This window comes from Daphnia pulex, chromosome 2, assembly GCF_021134715.1.
Source record: "Daphnia pulex isolate KAP4 chromosome 2, ASM2113471v1".
Taxonomy (NCBI): Eukaryota; Metazoa; Arthropoda; class Branchiopoda; order Diplostraca; family Daphniidae; genus Daphnia; species Daphnia pulex.
In genome coordinates this window covers 3156773-3176690 of record NC_060018.1, presented here as the reverse complement: position 1 = coordinate 3176690, position 19918 = coordinate 3156773, and the positions used below count along the sequence as shown (strand labels likewise).

Here is a 19918-nt window from a genome sequence, read left to right as displayed (position 1 = left end):
CTCGGAAGAAAAAACGAATTTCTTTTTCATTTGTTTCAGAGGTTCTATTATTTTTTGTTGATATTGTTAGTGGGAAATGCCGTCCAACGCGACACTCTTATTCAAAAATTCGACCCGCTTGTAAATAATAAACGTAAAAGTGTAAAAACCGTCGGACCCTGCGACTCATTAGCCATTCAAACGGCGTCCCGGATCAAACACACGCGGCGCGCAAAGGAAGAAAAGAAAAATAATAATGAAACCAATCGTTGCAACAAACTGGAAATCAAAGAATATCAACACAATTTCAATTCACCTGACCGAAACAAACTTTTGTCCATTTTGTTACGATTGGACTGACTAGGACAATACACAAATGAAGATAGAATGCATTAATTAGACCCATTTGTGAGCTGGACTGCAAAAGAGAAGTTAATAATCACATTTGAAATGGGATTGGCAACACAAGGCGACAGCCAGCGTCACATCAAATATTGTGATGATTCGACATTAAAACGAGAAGAATCCAAGAGAAGCAAAGCAATCAACAACAATGCTGCAAAGAGATACACGTATACGGGATTGACGTAACTGCTCATTGTGCAGTCAAATCGAAATCAATCATAACGGAGAATTGATGCGTGCATAGCAAAAAGCGCCCGCGGTTCTCCGTTATTGTTTCTCTAGGATGTGTAACGCTGGATGAATAATTGAATTTATACACCCACAAAAAAAAACTCGTTACTCCGTTTTCCTATACAAGTCGACTTGATCTATAAAACAGAAACAACTTTTTTTTGCGTTGTTGTTTTTATTTTAAGTGCCCGTTGAATTGGTCACGTTCTCTGTCCGAAGGTTTCCGATATCACTCTGTTGTTATGTGACGCAGTATTTTTTTTTTCCCGTGAAAATAAAAAGAAACTAACGCCACAACACACAATCGAAAAAGGAGAAAAAAAGGACCTCCATCGCTTTACACAGTCGTGCTGATGCGGTGGGTCAATACATATAATTTTTGACGACTTTTGGGTTTTGGCGAGATGTGTTTTTTTTCCCCTTTTCCCGACTTTTTTTAAGAGACTTCCCCTCGTCTTGACGATGACGTGAAAGGCAGTAGTGAAATAAAAAAAAATAAACCGAGCCCAGAAGTTTCTTGGGGGCCGGAGAGGAGAAATAAGTGCTGAAAAGATCCGAGCGCACAATAACTGGATTTCCTCTCTCTCTCTCTGCCAGAGTCTCCATTGGGAATCAACATTTCTATGCACACGGCCATCACTCAAGCTTAAAGCTGTTAACCTTTATTTTATTTTATTTTTTCCCTCAGAGGATTACGAGAGAGAAACACACACACACGCACAAAAAAAAACAACAAACAGCGGACGCTCGAGGAGTGTATATAGAAGAATTACGAGCGTCGGATGTAGCTAGTGTGAAGGGGTCTGCTAGCAGGTAAAGGCCCAACGAAATTTTTTTCGAGTAGGTAGCAAACAACTCTTTTTTCTTTCTTTCTCCGCATGTAGCGCGTACAACAAAATAATAATAAAAGAGAAGAAAGAAAAGATATGACATTTCATTCTTCGGGAGGGGAATGCTGCTGCTGTCTTCCTCATTGACAATAAACAACAACAAAACGAAGTGCGGTTTAAATGAGCTGGAACCGGCCCCTGTGTGTTCCATGTCATTTTCTTTTGGCGGTGGGATGCGCCACAATACTTTGCTGATACTATTAACTATGCCACTGCCACTACTGCTATATACGCACAAGGAGTTCTTCTTCTTTTCGGCAAAGGAAGAAAAGAAAAGGGGGAGGACGAGGTGTGGCTATGCCGCGACGTTTCAAGGTGATTACTCCCGTTCGACTCTATTATTTCCTTTTGGCGTCCAACAACCAACGAGAAAATCAAAATAGTCTTTTTCACGCCACGGTGAATCCTCATAGCAGAAACGCCACACACAAACACTTGATTGAGCCCTCCTTCTTCCTCCAGAAGAAACTGGTCTGAGATTTTGAACGAAAGACGGAGGAGAGCCAGGTAGCCCACTTGAGACCAATTGGTTACACCGCGCCATCACCATGTCTATGCTAGCAATCATCCTGACCGTCTTTTTTTTGTTGTTGTTGTTGTTTTGTTTTTAATGAGACTTTTCTTTTCCCACTCGGGAATCTACGCTAACTTGTTCTTGTCCCGCTTATTTCAAAATGTAAGCAGAAAAAATTGTTTTTCCTACCTTTAATGCGTCGTTCTCGTCGTATTGCTTCTTTCTCGGGTGATGTTGTCGCTGCTGATGTTGTTGTTGTTGCCAAGGTCCAGCAGTGACATAACTCTTTTCTCGGCGGGAGTCGTCCCGTGGTGCTATTTTCGGGGTGTTTGTGGCGACGGATTTCCGTGTAATCTTATTACCGCACTAGGAATATTCACTGGACGTCAGGAGACGGGCAATTCCATAAGGTGGGGTGGGGAGTAAATGTTCCATTGCTGCCATCTTTCTGCTCCGGTGCCCAGCCTCGCGCACCTACAATTCCAAAAAAAGAGTGTGACGTTCAACAACAGATTTCTCTCTTTTTCTTTCTTTCCATTTCTTTTTTTCTTTTTATCTTTGCAAGGAGTGCAGACTTAATTTATGTGTCACAACAACATGATTCATGCTCATTGGATTTTAGTTCTTTTTAGCAGCAAGGCGGAGGTCCAGCTGCCGACTTGCCGAGACGACTAGCATACAACCCCAAAATGCTGCGGAGAAAATAAATATCTTCTGAAAAACGAAACAAGACAAATAAATAATCTCCACGAACGAAGCCTTATGCAATTCGTAACGCCATCTCTATTCTTCAACTCTCTTTTCATTTCTTTTTCTTAAATAGTCAAAACGACCACGGGCAGACACTACATTTGTGCACGGAACGTTGAACCAACCAGAGGATTGGATGACATTTATACGCACAATGTTTGGTGCATTTGTCTCCATCAACCCAGTCAGGTCTCCCCCCCCCCCCCCCCAAAAAAAAAAAGTCCTTGGCATCTCTTGAGGAATTCCTAAATTTATGTTTACTTAGAAAGAGAAGTTCTATTTACCACTACTACACTAACTCTTTGCTCCATTTCACGTTTTGTTTTTGGTTTCGTATTTTTAAGCTTTCGCTAGGGGGAAAGAAACAAAAAAACCAAAATAACGAAAAAAAAAAAGTGGGCGCCACCTTTTGAAATAGCCTCTCTATTTGGGTTATCGCCGCCCATATTGTTTTCGAGTTTATTAGATATTTGTATGTTTCTCATTATCATAATCATTATCTGTATGGGAGAATGAGGCAGCCCAGCCGGGATGGAGGGAAGAATAGGGAAAGCGCGGCTCTTACTGCGGAGACGAGGTCACAGATTAGAGACAGAAGAAGAAGTTGAAGTCGAGAAGAAGAAGAAGAAAAAAATCCGTTGGCACCAGGATCACAGATTTCTCCTGGCGTCTCCAACGTCCATTAAAAAAGTCCCTCAGCTCATTTCAGAAAAAGAAAAGCAATCATTAATAAAAGAGCGAATAATAAATATCGTGCCGCCACCGCCGTGCGACTTTGAACTTATTGAACTCATAGCAGCTAGAAGATTGAAGAAAACAAAAAAAAAATGGAGACTTGTGTGTTGTTATTAGAAACCTAGACGAAAAGATGCCATAAAGAACGAATGCATTTGACGTATAAGGGGATACACTATATATAATAATAGAAGCTCGCTCTGGGAGGTAGTCATTTGTGATTTCCCTTTAATGGATTCAACGTACCCCGGAGTCGGAACAGCAGCCGGTGGTGAAGTTGTTTGCCCGTCAACACAACTAGCCTCCCCCCCCCTCCACTAAACAACAAGTGCCAGGGATAAATAAGCTGGTTTGAAATATGCACACACTATATCAAATAATGTTGTGCAACCCAACCATCTTAGCCCATAACCACACCACTCGCCTCTATATAAAGTCGAGATGAAAGTGTAGCATTAAAAAAATATCCCGAAATGTTTTGTTCCTTTTCCACCTTATTGTCGTGGCGCGACGAGATAGGAGTAGCAGTTCGAATGTGTCTAAAACTGCGTGAGAGAACTTGGTTATAACTTTAGAAGTGGAAAGAAAAAAAAACGCTCGCCTCATTATAGATATCGAACCATTGACGAGCTCATAACAGAGTAAGAGAAAAGGGGAGAGAGAGAGAGAAAAAAATAAATAGATATTTAAAGTCTACTGCTTGATAAAGAGGCCAAACAGGTTCTCTCTGCTCCGCGCTCCATTATTCCCCCCCTTTGAAAAGCTTCCACGTTTTGTGTGAACTCTTGGCTCAACGCTGAAAAGCATGACGTCTTTTGGGTGAAAACTGTTAACGTCTGTTGAAGCCCGGCAAAGTCACTAAAGTTCAAAGCTATTGAGAGCGAGGAGTTGGTGGATGGCGGAAAACGAGATGAGGCTCGTCGTTGTCCCTCTTCTACTATTACCACTACTACGCAGAATAAGAGAGTTTGGGTTGCTGCTGCTGCTGCATGTGTGTGTTGGTTTGTACGAGCACCGCCTGTGTTTGTTGTAGTTTCATGCAGCTTGGGGGTATTTCTTTCTTTTTTTTGCCTATGTGGGACGAGAAGATAGGAGAGAAGGGAACGATCAAGAGAGTTGGACAAAAACAGAAACTGCCGCCATTAAGCTGGCCTCGTAAAACAAGTTAAGAGCTGCCGTCAAATGTGGCAGCCCCGATTGCCAGTCTTATTTATAGATAAACTTGTGTGTGTATACTTCGTCGCAACTAGCAAGGCGTGTGTTGTTGCTTCTTCTGCTGCTGCTGCATACAGCGAAATACAAGTCTAAGAAGAAGAAGAAGAAGTAGGAAAAAGAAAAGTCTCTGTGTGTGATGGCGTGGACCCCCGGTTGCATTGGGCGACCGTATGGCCCTCGTCGACAATCATCTCGCAGCATCATATTTCTCCTCGACTAATGAACGATGCGTTCCATCACAGCGGGAGCCGACAGAGTTTCTAGCTCGGGTTGGTATTTTAAAAGGGAAGCCGAAAGTTGCAAAGGACGAAGGATACTATATGGACCAGGGATAGAGTGAACTGAAAACCTTCTTAACATCGACGTCGGTTGCACTCAAGTTCATCGACAACGTCTTCTCTCGTCTCACAGCTGAGAGACAGAGCTCTTGAAATTGAAATGCCATTCGAACTATGTATACGTATCGCGTTGACATCACAGTGCATTCGCAGAAATGTTACCCAGAATGAAATAACAAGTTACTTAATCAGTAAGCATCTTCTGTTTAGAGCCTTCGTTGAAAAAGAGGAGAACATTTAAAGAAATGGATGGTGAAATCAGCTGGAACATCGCCATTATAGCTTCTACAGACTTTTGCAATGAAACATGGGGAAAGCGAATAAGAAAGAAATGCTTACACACATGTGATGCAAATGGATCAAAGAGGCCAGGTCTTGGAGTATACAGTGATGACTGGGCTGAGACTTCATTCGCAGAGAAGTTTCTTCTTTTTCGCACGAACCACGTGGTTGTGAAAGATACAAGGGCTACTTCTAAAGAAAGCAACACCCTGTTTGTAAATTTCATATTCGTCACGAAGTCAGCTCAGCTCGTTATTCGTTTGAAAGTAAATGGCCACAGATTTTTGCAGTAACGAAATGAAAATTTTGAACACATAAGACATGACAAAATGTCCGATCACGTCTTGAAAGAGGGAAGCAGTCAACCACATGAGCACGCACCAGACTTGAAAATGTTGACTCAATGGAAAGCAGACGATGCTATCAATTTTGCAAAAAGGGCTAAGCAGTTTCTACTGTCAATAAATGATTCGCGAATGAAATAAATACTTTTCAATAAACAGAAATTAATTTCACTGTTCGTAAATTAAATCGTAAGAAGGGAAATTACTTAGATGCGAAATAATCTCATTTTTATTCAATTTGTTTTTAATACATCACTTCAACTTCCATGTTTGGAGTTCCTTCTAGGATCGACCTGCTTTTAGTGCTTTAAATGTTTTGAAATCTCAAATCTGTTTAAAAAATTTTAAAATAAATATTAATTTGTGGAATGGTAAGGAATTAGGATGCTGGGGGATAAAGGACGATCCTGTTGATAAAGGACGTCTATTATAAATATCGTAACACATAAAACCCCGTTGTCTTGACTAGCTGGTGTCAGTGTGTCACGCTCCGAAGTTGTGTCGTTCAGACGTACGATTAGCTCCTGAGGAAAGTGGATCGTTACCGTTCACTCGATATTGCACAACGGTTCAAATAAAGCCCAACATACAGGGCAATGAAGTACGAGCGTGTAACCAGGTCAGATGCCTTCCCTTTGGATCATTTCAATAAATTTCCTTTACCTCAAAGCTATATACTTCCTGCTCCAACAACAGAGTATACTCGTTCCCTCACTGGGCACTGTACAGCGGTACTATGTACTATACTCACCCATACACACTTCCATCTCTATGGTGTAGCAAGTCAGTCAAAGCTCTAAGGGTTGTTCCTCGAAACAGGGGGTCTCCTCGTCTTCCCTTTAACACTACCCTCTTAAAACGGAATCAGCTTTCATCCATTCGGGATGAGGGAGTCGAGAGAGCTGTTGGCGTATAGCTGAGCTGATATACAATATGAGTAGTTTACGTATATATATACAAGCTATAGAGTGAAACGACGACGACTCACTCCATAATTTTCCTCCTATGGAGCCTCCTGTATGCAACTTGGCTTGGCTGTGTGGATGGATGGATGGATGGATGGATACATATATTCTCTGGTGGCTGGCCTGGTCTGCCGGAGAGAGAGATCAATTTCATCATCTCGGTGAAAGGACAAACTTTTCTCGTTCGTTCGATCCTAGACGGCCGTTACATTATACCCTCCAATTGCCTTTTAAGTAGGCTTTTTTTTAAAATATATTTTCGGTTATGTTCTTTTTTTACTCTTTCGGCAGGGCTCGAGGGAATCTAACCCCGTTGAATAGAGAAAAAGGCAAATTTTTTTTTAAAGCGACTACGGTACGAGTGAACAACAACAACAAAAAAAGAGACACAGAGATTGAACGTGCAATATATGAAGTGTATATATACTGCATGTGTATAGTTGAGGAGACTCACTCCGGGACCCTCAGGCCCAATTCACGTCTAAAAAAAAATAATGACAGAGAGATAAGCTTTTTGCCAGAAACGAAAAAAAAAAGAAAAGTAGAAGCTCAAAGGAAAACGAGAAAAGAGAGATAGAAAAATAGAGAGAGAAAAAAAAGTCTGCTTGATAAGGCAACGTATGTATAAATATATACACCTTTCTCCGGCTTTTGTTGCCGTTGTTGTTGTCGCTGTTGTTGTCGGGACTGTTATTACTGTTTCTTACGTATAAAAGTCTTATCAACACGAGAGAAGATATGGCCGAGGGAAAGAACGACAGACAGATAGACAGACTGAGAGGTTTCTTCTTGTTTGGCTTCAACAAGAGACTGAGTCATCCCTTGAGAGAGTGAAAGAGAGAGAGAGAGATGGGCTGAAATGAGTGCAGACAACAATAAACGTGAAAGAAGAAGAAGAAGACGAACAAGTCTCTCGATAGGCATCCTCACGTTATTTTAGGGAGGCGTCTGTCTCCTCTTCTTTTGGCTCCTTTTTGTTACCTTTGATAGGATTATTGTTTTCCCAGGTAAACATCAGCAACAGCTTCCTGTACACTCCACCACAGCTATGCCAGTCAGACGCCGGGGATGGGCTTATAGTGCCTTTTGTTATTCCAACAAGTTTTCACCATTTGTTCTCCATCCGAGTCATTGTTATATCACTGGCTATCGCCCTTGTTGGACCATGTTAGCCATTCCACCCAGCTCCTCTTCTCTCCACTTGCTTTTGAAAATAATTAATTCAATAGAAGGTTCATCAAGCAGAAGGGCTTAGAATCGACAGCGCGACCTTACTATACCCTTAAAGAAAAGGTGCTGCGGTAAAGCGGCTATAAATGTTGGTGAAGGTGAGAGGACTCAATGCGGAATCGACGTTGATTTTCACGCTAATTTGTTGCTGTTTTCAATCTGCTAAAAATGTAAAAATTTCACTTCCGCTTTTCCGGAACTAAACTGCGCGATGGTTACAGGATATCGAAGTGCTTTTTTACTTCACCGAAGAAAACCCAATTTCCTTTTCGTCGTGGGCACTTTCGAAAAATCTGCCGAATAATCCAGCAAACGAAGGAAGCCGGCTACATGGTGGTTGTGTATGCGTACAAGTAGTGGTACAAGAAAGTATGGAAGAAAAAGGGGAGATCTGATGACGAGAGAACATCTGGTTCTTGTTTCATCTTTTTTTTATTTTAGTTTTGACGTTGGAAAATCAAATAGACCTCCTGCTGCGCTCTGCAATTCAACTCGAGTCTTCGCTAGGCTCTCATACTCAGCATACTGGCGGTTTGATGCTGTGTGAGTGCTGCTACATAATATAAAGCTTTCTCTCAAGTCAAAAGTCTTGCCAAAGCTGAGATATAAATGAAGCTTATGGAAATGAGACGTTGGCCCCTTTGTGGAAGAGATTCAGGCTGCGCATATCTCTTTAATTTTTGTGATCGCGTCATTGGCTCGATTCTTATATTATTCAACGTCCAGCGGGCGAGTCAAGAGATTGATGCATCCAGCAGGGGGGGAGCCTATAGACATCCCCTAGAAAGGTGGCAACAACGGGGGGAAAACGTCTGCGAGAAAGGAGAATGTAGCGTTGACAAATCTCTATAGAAATTCGTCTTATCCCTCCCTTAAGAAAATTACAGAATAAGCGATAAATATTCCGGCACACGAGATGAAACCTCTGGCGTTTATGTCCTGTCTACCACCGCTGCCAGCCTACCACATGTCGTGACAATTCCCGGGAAAGTTTTAAAAATTTGAATTGTGTTAACCGAAAGAATAGGGAGAGAGAGAGAGAAAAAGTGAAAGACACAGACAGAGACACCTCCCTCCTCTGTCTGCTGCCAGCCTGACTCGATTTTTCATCCGCACAACACAAAAAAGGAAAAAAAGAGAATAGAAAGAAGATGAGAGAAAAATTGGTTTGGGAAACTAAATAGTTAAGGGAGAGAGAGAGGCAGAAAGGCGAAGAATATATATATGGCATGGAACATTTGACAAAGTGGGCGTGGTGGGTGTGAAACACTCTGTCGAGCTCCAAGAGGAGGGAAAGAGAGATAGAAGTAACAACAGCAGGAGACGTCAATCGGCTTCAAAGCACATGTGGACTCGTCGAGTGTTGGGGAAAACGCGTTGCTGAAAAAGTGGGTCGAAGCAACACGACCAACACAGCGAGAGGTACAACCGGGAGGATCAGAGACACCAGGCATGGCGGGAAGTACAAACCCAAGTTCAATGATACCAATTAGATGCTCAACTTGGTAACAAGACAAAACATGCAGAGCAAAGAGGGGGAGACGCAGCCAAGTTGGGCGCGGTAATGACGGGCGCTGTACTGTACACATAATTGTCTTATCCTATCAATCAAATCCCTAACTGAACGGAACTGCTGGGGGATTTTCGACGCGGAAAAAATTAGCATGCCAGTAAAGTTCGCCCATCACACAGTATATGTTGTATACCGTTTACCGTGGCTCTGCAATTATTTCGAATGGACAGGTGCTGAGGTCGGGTAAATAGTTAATTGGAGCAACCGGAAGGAATCCGGCCGTACAGTTGGTTCAAAACCGATGTATCTCTGTCAACCTGGGCGACGGCCGTCGACGACGACTGTGCTGGGATATCGAGTTCGTCGACCGGTTGAACGACGTTGCTGCCATCAATTTCGGCTGCTTTTTTTTTTTAAAAGGACAGGGATAGAAAATCTAACGGACTTTGTTTGTTTTTTTCTGATGGCTGTGGCACCACGATGAGCTGTCAAAAACTTGGCCAACTCGACGGAGCACTCAAAAGTTATTGCGATGTTGTACGATGTACTTTCTAATTGGACAAAACTGCACGAGAGAAACGAGCAGTTATATAAACTAACTCCCTTCTTCTTCTTCTTCCCACCAGTTTTCTCGCAACCGGTTTCCCGGGCATTTACCCACCACCTTGGCGACGAGCCACGGAGCGCCAGTCGAGCCGAAATCTCCTGCTGCTGTCGAAAGATGAGAGAGAGAGGGTTAGAGTCAAGTCTCTCCCCTTCTCGGACCGGCGGAGCCATTCCGCCCACTTGTTTCTTCCATCACGCACAGCACGGGGCGTTTGTGTGGTGTTTTTGGTGGCTGCTGGACAGGATCAGATCACAGGATGATTGGCGGTTCGTGCAGGCGGAGGAACTCAAGATCAGGTCGTCTCCCATATAACTTTAAGTAGAAAAGAAACAAAAAAAACAAAACAAACATCAACAAAAATGAGAAATAGGATATAAGCGCACTCACTCAAAAATAACGAAATGCACGTAGAGAGAGTACCTATGAAATGGTGAGAAACCAAATTCGTATAATCGACCGAGTGGCAAATCCCCGGGCTTCTCTCCAGCCCACACAGACAGGTGTTGTGCTATTGCTACAATCCCTAATTCGGAGAAATCTGAAATTGTCTACTAGTACAACTGTTCGACTTTTTATTCTGGTGCTCAACAACAGCTGCAATAAAAATACATAACTTCCCCAAATAACATGGACGAATGTTTCATGAATCATTCTGTTCACGATGAAGTTCAACTTATAACTAGACATAATGTGACGAAAAAAGTAGTGAACTTTTCCGGATGAGAATTCAAAAGAGAACTTCATATGAGACAATCGGGACGCTATTGCACCCGACCAATACACAGTGTTTGTTTCCATATTAGCATGTAAATAGATTCATCTGTACTTTTTGTAAACGACTGAATCGCTTTTGCCGAGCAGCGTGAAGCCTAAACTTCAAGCAAAGATTATAACAGATGCCAATAACTTGTTAACCAGTCGTTCACTGAGCCACACATAGATTGCGTATATTACAAAAGGGAGAAATGCCCCCCATTTCTCCGGGAGAGAAATCAGGTAGAGTGGCGCCAGGTTTCTTGAAAGAAAGAAAAGAAGAACAAAATGAAATAGGTGAGGTAAAAATGAATAGTGTGTACTCCTCCCCACCCTGAACGAAGGAAAACATTTACAAAAACCAAAGAGAAAAGACCCCGATTTTTTTTCCCAAGAATTCAATCAAGAAAAAACGGTTACGCATCCGTAGGTACCCACATACGGAAAATACAATGTCAATTAAGCAGTGAACTATACACTTTGTATTTCGGGAGGAGCGCGCCGCGAACGGGTCGCATAATACAGTACACACACACACACACAGCGAGAGTGTGCTGTGCCAGGATGAGAAGAAGCATATCATTCGGCTGGTTGGGACTTTTGAGAGAGCTATGCCACTCCGGTTCTGGCCGTATCCCCCCATACTATATAATACTATATACTTTTTACTACTCATTCCTTTTTGAGGTTTTTTTTTACGGTCGCCTGGGCTTTGGGGGCCTCCACTCACGCGGTGCTATGAATTTTCAATTTGACGAAGGACTTTGGGGGGAAGAAAAAAAAAAGAAGGGAAAAAGATCACCTTGTCGTGGCTTGTTTTGCATTTTCGGCTGACTGCCTGACTATATAGGCCTATATAGCATGTAGGAAATCACCCATGTAGAAGAGGGAAATAACTACGAGGGAAGCAGCAGCGGCGGCAACCCACCCCCTCGTCTCAACTTTGAACGACAAGCTGAATTCATCACTTTCGGGGAAATTGTGCTCGATGCTGCTCGAATCCATCGGGGGGAAAATATCGACTCGGCAACTGTATAGGGCGGCGACGTCTGCGCAGCAGTTTCCCCTGAAAAATTCACGGATCGTGAGGTTAGAGGTGATGGTGGTTATCCTTAATTTATGGTAATCATTTGTTATTCAAAGTTGTTGTGCATATCGGCCTACATCCTGTGTGCACCGTAGTACAGGGGAACGTGGATGCACGACGATCTCGTTTCGCTCTTATTAATCAGCCTTCTCGACGCTGCTTTCTCCGCCCTGCTGCAGACTCCCTAGGTGAATTTCAAAACTTTGATGCCGAGATGGAGACAGAGTTTGAGCTTGTTTGCGCTATGATAATGATGGTCGCTGGCACCATAGTAAATACCGCGTATTGAAAACTTTCCCCCTCCCCTCCCCCAGACAAGTTCCAAGAGTTCCGTGTGTGTGTGTATATGCAACTTATTTTATTCTTGCAGTCAACATAATCAATCCGCACGGAAAAAAAAACAAAACAGAAAGATCCTTAATTTTGTCTGAGCCACTTTTTCAACGGAAAAGAGCGTTCAACGTCCTCGTCGTCGCCTGGAATCATAATAATAAATTGAACCAATTGAATTGTTGAGAGTTCCACGTAATCAGTAGGCGTATAAGTGTGGCTAACATTTTTGCCCGATTTTTTTTTTAGCCTTTCCCGTTTATTTTCTTGTCCAAATACCAAGTGGAACTGCGGAGGAGGATTAGGAGTAGGTGGAAGAAGCGAACTGTAGAGAAGAGATAGAAAAATGATTGGTGCCAGACAACTCGATTGATCGCTCACTCCTCACAAGGATGTGTATTTATATAAATAGTACTGTATCTTGTTTGTCTTTTGATTTGTTGCTCGTCACACACGCCGGGACACACTCGAGCGGAAAAGGCCCTTTTTTTCCCTTGGCTTGCTCGCTTCAGGCGACTCAGTGACTATGACGAACTGGCTGACAGTTATCAGCTGACAGCTCTTCATTCCGATCGCTATTGATGAGTTAAGGCTCGCAGTGCGGTTTGCGTTGCCGCATCCGTATACAAACGGAATAAAAAACAAACATGCGCACACCAGCAAACAGCAACAACAGGTTGGCAACGAAAAACCGAACCGAGTTCCTACGAATTTCCACCGAAAAAGAGAAGAAAAAGAATCATCGCTTGACGTTCCAGGCTGCGCTATAGGGCCCCCCTACTAATTTCTGCACGCGAATTTAGAAATATGCAAAAGCTGCGGTTTGGAATAAGATGAAAATGTCACGAATAAAAATGAGAAACGTCTTCGCGAGGAGTGGAAGATGGAAATGTCACGAGAGAGTTTGGAGAAATAACGACAGCTCTTCTCGGTAAATTAATAATCAGTGGAAATCGTATTCTGTATACGTTCGTGGGAGTCACAGAAAAAGAAAGAAGCTACGAGGAAAATGCAATCATCTTAGTTGATTGCAGATGAAGTGGAATGGGAGAAAAAAGGAACGAGAAGAGAATCGAGGAGAGTTCGACTAATTGCCGATGGATCAACTACGGGTGCTGGACTGATGGATGAGCTTATAGCAATTCCAAAAGGGAAAAGTCTGGGAGGAAAATTTATTAATAGAAAGAGAGAGAGAGAGAGGGGATAGATAGAAATCTGAAGGATAATAGATGAATTCAATAGAAGTATGAATCATACGACCGATCGGGCTACATCAAGCGATCCGGCCACAAACGGCTAGTGACGCAAATAAAGTATAAATAACAACTATAAAAAGAAATCATTTTCTGTTCCTCGCTAGAGATACAACACAATAAACCGTTCGACTAAAGAAAAGGAAATAAGAAAAAAAAACAAAAACAAAAAAAAAATCTGCTTAAGTGTAGAATCGTCAAATCCAGCTAGAGAAATTGATGCTCATGGCGATGACCCGACAAATTGTTTAAAAGACGGAATTTTCTTCTCGCCTTTTTGTTTCTTTCCATGAGCGTGTCTTTAAAACTATCCAGCAAGAGAAGAGGATGCGGCTAATCTATTCCAAGTGTTCATTATCCTCACCACTAGAGAAAAAGGAAGAAAAAGAAAAATAGAAGAGAAGATTCGGTGTGCGGATGGAAATGAGCGACCACCACTCTCTCACTCCTTATACTTTTATTTTTCTTCTTTCTTTTTTTTTTCTCAACTCTATCTCTTGTTCTTCCTTCAAATCTTTTCTCTCCTGTTATTAGACATGGGAGCGATGCTGGTTATTTGGTTTTCTTGTTTCTGTCCCGGCCGTCTGTTATCTAGCCAGTGTTTCTTCCTTCTTCGTTTTTTTCCTTTTTGTTTTTTCATCTTTGCTGGCCATGTCTAGTCGTGGCCCCGACTAGTCGATCTTGAAGCGAGTAAAGGCAATTAGCGCGCTCGATAATGTTTCTCCATATGGATATGGACTGGTGTGGATATACGTAGAGGCGGCCTGGGCCACGCGTGCGCCAGCCAAATGGGTGGGGACCGCATGCAGCACGACGATGTACCGGGGAGAGCAGCAGCAGCAGCAACGATTGCCAACAAGCAATTCAATACGTAAATACCACTCTCGCCTCTAATCAACAACAGAGAGACGAGGTATTTCTCTCCTTGCCGAAATGCCGAATAATTTAGCGCCCAGGACTTTTAATACTCACAGCAGTTGGGACGACTAATAGACGTCCTGCACCGTGCATGTTGTTGAACGAGCCGAGAAAACGGCCACTGGGGGTATATATAAGAGGCTTTTCATATTTGTCTGCTTCTCTGCTCTCTCTCTCTTTGCTGGGAAATATTTTTAGGTCACTCCATCGGGAGCATTTCGAACGTCAGTAAATACACGGCTGAGCTAATGAAGGGGTGGAAGGGGGGGACGAAAGACGTTCTTCTTCTTTTTCTTATTCGTTGATTCCCTTTTCAGAAAATTCTTCTTCTCCGCTGACCCTCGGCGAGAGAGAGAGAGAGCGTCGACGAGTTGTGTTATGCGCCGTGTAGATGTGATTCAATGTGGCGCATTCAGCGGAGCTAATGTTCGCGTGACGAATGTCTATATGCCGTGGTACCGCACTCTCCCCTTCTCATCCCACAACTTTTTCCTCTTCTCTCTATCTCTCTCCCTCTCTCTTTCCATACATCCTTCTATTTTGAAAAGAAACTTGATGATGATAGAATTCAAGCTTCTCCTCCAACTTGGTCTCGGTCTCTCGGAGCGCCGATGGAAAAGGAGAAGATGAGAGGAAAGGAGAAACCCAACGAAGAAGAAGAAGAAGACACACCAGCCCAAACTTCTTTTATTTTCCATTTCTTCTTCTTCTTCTTCTTCTTCTTCAGTTCCTTCTATCCTACATATTCGAGCGGCCCGACCTTTTATGGTAGCTAATAAGAATGATTCGTAGATTTAGGGGGGATACCAACCATACAGCGGCGCGCAAGGTATATACACAACGTAGTATACTGTGGTACACAAATATACACACGGGCGACGCGGTGGATGGTACGGCTGGACCGAGAGGCCGGACCGTTGAGGCAAGGTCTTTTCTAATCATACGTTCCCTCGCACTTGTACATACCTCTCGTAGCCAATCTATAAATAGCTGCCCATCCAACACGACCATTAAATGACTGTATAGCAGTCTCGACGAGCTAATTATTAACTGATTAAACCCCCCCCCCCCACCTTTTTTACCCTTGCACACTATTCCACAACCGGCTGCTGCCTCCATTAATATTCTTGAGAGGGACTCGCTGTGTGTTGTTTCCATCTCTATAGTTTGAGTCTCTCTCCATTCTGCTGTTGCTCATTTTTGTAGTACTACTACTACAAGTATTAGTAGTATAGAGTAGGATGTACGTAGCCTTCTTGATTAAGGACATTCATTTGCATAGCTGATGCCCATAATCATTCGGTCGTAGAGAGGGGCGGTCCACCTCTAGAAACGATGTGGGACGTGAAGGCCGAAGGGGGCCGAAAGAGGAGACTGGAGAAATGAAAAGGGAAAACGCTCGGCTGTCGTGCGCAGCCAAAGATATACAAGAATACCCCCCCGCTGATATCATCAATCAGCGGAGACGGACCGCAGCAGCCTCAGCATCCACGGGGCCAGCCAAAGCCACGGAAATGAAGCTGAAGCGAGAGCAAAAGTGAGAGAAAGTATGTGATGAAAGATGCCAAAAAGGAAAGAGGGGTGTAGGATGTCTATAGGGTATGGCATGTCTATAGCAAATGGTTCAACTGTTCCACATGACTTAGAAAGGTCCCGTGTAAGCTGGACCCCCCCCCCCCTGGAGATGGCAATTACACGTCGATCCAGAATCATTTATCGCCCATATTTGTATAGGAGGAAGGGAGGGGTGATGGAGGTGTCTGTGTGTTATGTATGTATATGCGCCATAAGCGTCTATCTTTTTAGAGGGGGGAAAACGTCAAGATTCGATGAGATTGCGGGTACCAGCGTTCCCTTCCAATTCGATCATCATCCATCATGGAATTAAAATTAATCGAACTCTTTTTCTTTCCCTAGCAGAGCGCAAATTTGATTGAAACCTTTTCGGCGCCATGCACGAACAAACACTGAATCAAATGTGATTATTGACGTCGTCGTCGTCGTCGTCGAGAGTTCCATCTGTTCGCGTGTAACCTTTTCAAGTGTTTGAATATATTTAACGCGCTGACACACGTACAAAAACTTGGAACTCTCGTCAATAAGAGAAAAGGTTAGGCGCATTGGCATAGCACATTGGAGCTTGGAGTGAGATTCAGTTGCGATACACATTCAGGCTTACGTCTCTGCATAGAGAAGGAAGAAAAAAAAAACGAATCGTAGAGCGCAGATATGGCGAGAGGGGCGGGGGAAAGCGGAGCGGCAGCACAACAACAGCGCGTTCAGTCGGACCAAATTGAACCATTTAACAAGCGACCATCACCAGAGATTCTTTTGTTGTATAACTCCTATTCGTCCTTGTCGTCCCCCCCCACCGAAAAAAAAAATTCTTTGACTCTTGCGGCGGTGGCGGCGGCAGCGGCGGACGACACAACAAGTTACGAGATGACGACGACGAGCTCTTGATATCTACCGAGACCGCGGCGGCACAGAGTCGAGAATGCCAATAAAAGCCACACAAGAATGGAGAAGAATGAAAAGAAGAAAAAATAAGGAGAATAATAAGAGAGCCGAGCAGATGACATCGGAAATGATTACGCGAGAGAAAGAATGACATGATGCTGTGGGGAGAGGGAAACGCGCACACACAAAAAGAGAGAGAGAGACGGGCGGGTGATGGGGGAGTCGAGCGAAAATAAAAATAAGTCAGACCTCTCTGTTGCTGACATTCCTCTTCGACTCATCCCATTAACGAGTCGCAGTAAAAAGAAACACACACACACACGCAACACACATACAGATGAAAAGAGAGTAGACATTAGCCAGCGAGTTATCGGTGTCGTTTGGAGAAACCCGACTGGAATTTCTGACAGCAGTCTCTCGCCACCGATCTATGGCAACAAACAACAACAACAAACAAAACAAAAGTATTAATAAACTTGTATATATAGCGAATACGAGTCAGGCAGATCGTGAAGAGCTAAATCAGCTCTGCTGTGTGTGTGTGTGTGTGCGGACGGGGGATAGGTTCAGCTGGTCGGGTCAGGATATGGGCCCGGGCCGGGCCCCTTTCATTTCATTTCTTCTTCTTCTCCTAGCTGCGTTTCGTTTTTATTGGCGAGACAATGTTCAGCCAGAGCTCCCGACCGATGAATTATTTGACAGGTACAACTGATAATGATGTCTTGACTATAGACGCATTTCTCCAACGATAACCCTTAGGAAAGAAGGGAAATAAAACAAGAGGGGAATATATCTATAGGAAAAAAAAAACGCATCTTCATCCCCTACCATCTATTCCAAATCCCTCTCAAAGAAATATCCTAAAAGAAAATCATAATAATAACAATAATAAAAAAGGAGGAAACCTGTCAGGTTTTTAGTGGTGGGTCATCGACCGTTTCTAATAAATTGGATAACGCCCCCCTTGTTCTCCTATAGCTATCATGGCGCGATTAGATCAGACATATATTCCAACCGCAGACGGTCTGAAAAAATTCCCGATTTCAAATGGCCTCCGCATCGCGCAAATAAAAAAAAAATACCAATCCAGTCAAACTATTCCGAAACACTAAAAACAAAACCAAAAAATAAGCTAGGAAAGAAAACGAGATTACACACGTACAAGCTACAAGCTGGAAATACGCAAAAGGACGAATTTCCGTTGCTTTCGTGTTTTTACACATTAGCGGATCTATGATGCCCAGCCTATCGGAGGATTTTTATTTTTCCTGGTGAGGACGGCAGTTCAGAGAAGACGGCAAACATATATTCAGTGTTAGTCTCTCTCTGCTGTCTGACTGTTGTTGATCCAATCTGTAAATGCGTATGGGTCGTGCCATGAGTCAAGAGAAGCAGCTTCAAATAGAAGCTACAATAATGTACGGTAGATAGATTGGGATCCGACATCCCCAATGCGTTAGTATTCCTTTTTCCCATTATCATTTCCTTCTGTCCTCTATCCTTCCCTTTGCGCTATCTTTTTTTTTCGGAGGGGGGTTATGGCTTTCGGTGAGTAAAATGTGAAGTTTCTTATAACATGCAAAGAAGATGATGATGATTTTACAGCTGCTCTCCCCCCGTTATTTCCATTCGTTCACTTTTTCTGCCTTGAAGTAAAAAAGCTCTTCATCTCATCTGCCATTTTCCCGGGAAAGTTGATGCTATCTCTTAGTGGAGCTACTACGTCTTTATAAGTAACGGCGCACAAAAAGTCCAGTTCCAATGCTTCGATTATAAAGGGACGCAACATTACATTGAAAGCTATCATCAGAAAGGGGAGCAATCACTCGGAGCGCAAATTTATCGTGATTAAAGAATAATAAGACTGGCCCTGTTGATTGTTTATTGGACTTGATATTCTATCGCGTGAATATCGGGGAAAACGAGATCGTATTCGTCCACTTGAACTGTTTTTTGTAGTTGTTTGCCCAGTTTTTTTTTCATCTCCTCTTTTTTTTTTTACTTGTTTAAATTGACTATTATTCTTATTACTATATGCTAGGCTTCGCCCTGTCAACAACAGCAGCAGCAGGCGTGGTGTATCTCGCTCGTCAACGAAAACATCTCCCTCTCCCTATGTGATGGTTTTCTCTGTCATCTTTCTCATTAGTTGGAGTGGCTTCTCTTCACTGGCGGATACACAACACAACAGCCCAAAAGAGGAAGAATAAGAAAACGACGAGAGACCCAAGTACATGCGTGTACACTGTGTAGTGGCATCTATCTCCTTTTGTTGTTTCAGCTCTTTTTTTTCTTTCGTTCTCTCTCTATCTCTCTCTTGTGTCGTCCTTATCGAAATTGCCCATCCCTTTTCTACTCTCTCTCTCTCTCTCTATCACCCCAAACTCAACTTGTTCCAAATGATTTATTCATTTCGATTCGCCATTTCGTATGCAGCAACAGTCTTGCGCGCTCTTTTCCAAAAGGCAATACACTTTGGGCCGCCCGCCCTATCTCGACTACGTCGTCGTCATAAGAGAGAGACAGTGCTGCTGCTGCTCGTACATAGATAGATCCCTTTAGTGTGTATCTGCCACAGAGTCAGCTCCCTCCAGTTCCATCAGCTCCTCACTCTCGTCTACGTATCCTCATCGCTTCGTCACCGATGTGCGCCGGATGATGAGCCCCCCCCCCCCCCCGCTGCATCGTGCAGCTCTCCCTCTCTCCTATAACTACGTCTACGTTCCAAGTGCACAGGACCTATATGGGAACACCAGTCCGCTATTGCGGTGCTCCGTATACCAAGTTGACTCCGGCTTGTTGTTGCAGAAGGGAGGTTTATAACAAGGCAGCCATATATACTATATTGCGCACAGTAGAGCGGCCCCGTATAATCCTCCGTAATTGCATCATCACATAATGATTTCCAAGCACGTCGCCTTTCATAACTAAAGCACAGCTCCTATATAGTCAAAGAGAAAACATTGATCGAGAGTCCCAAACTGTGGCGCAGGGGCCCCCAGAACAAACAAACCCAGAAGAGAAAAGAAAAAAACTAAAAGAAGAAGAAAAACCAAAAATTGGAAAGGGCGGAAGAGAAAAAAAAAGAAGAAACGACGACACCGACCAAAAGTTGGCAG

General features: G+C 43.3%; 1 long non-coding RNA gene across 3 annotated transcripts in view; it reads right to left on the bottom strand.

The window, feature by feature from the left end:
• The window catches only part of LOC124188383, a 77081-nt gene that overhangs the window by 26886 nt on the left and 30277 nt on the right, over positions 1 to 19918 (bottom strand). Inside the window, exons 3-4 of one of the 3 annotated variants that reach the window (XR_006872343.1) lie at positions 10053 to 10310; positions 2209 to 2493 (exon numbers count right to left, since the gene is read on the bottom strand). This is a non-coding gene — a long non-coding RNA (uncharacterized LOC124188383). Of the gene's footprint in view, positions 1 to 2208; positions 2494 to 5396; positions 6321 to 10052; positions 10311 to 19918 lie in introns of those variants that run through there. The other 2 variants (XR_006872344.1, XR_006872345.1) reach the window with 2 other exon arrangements.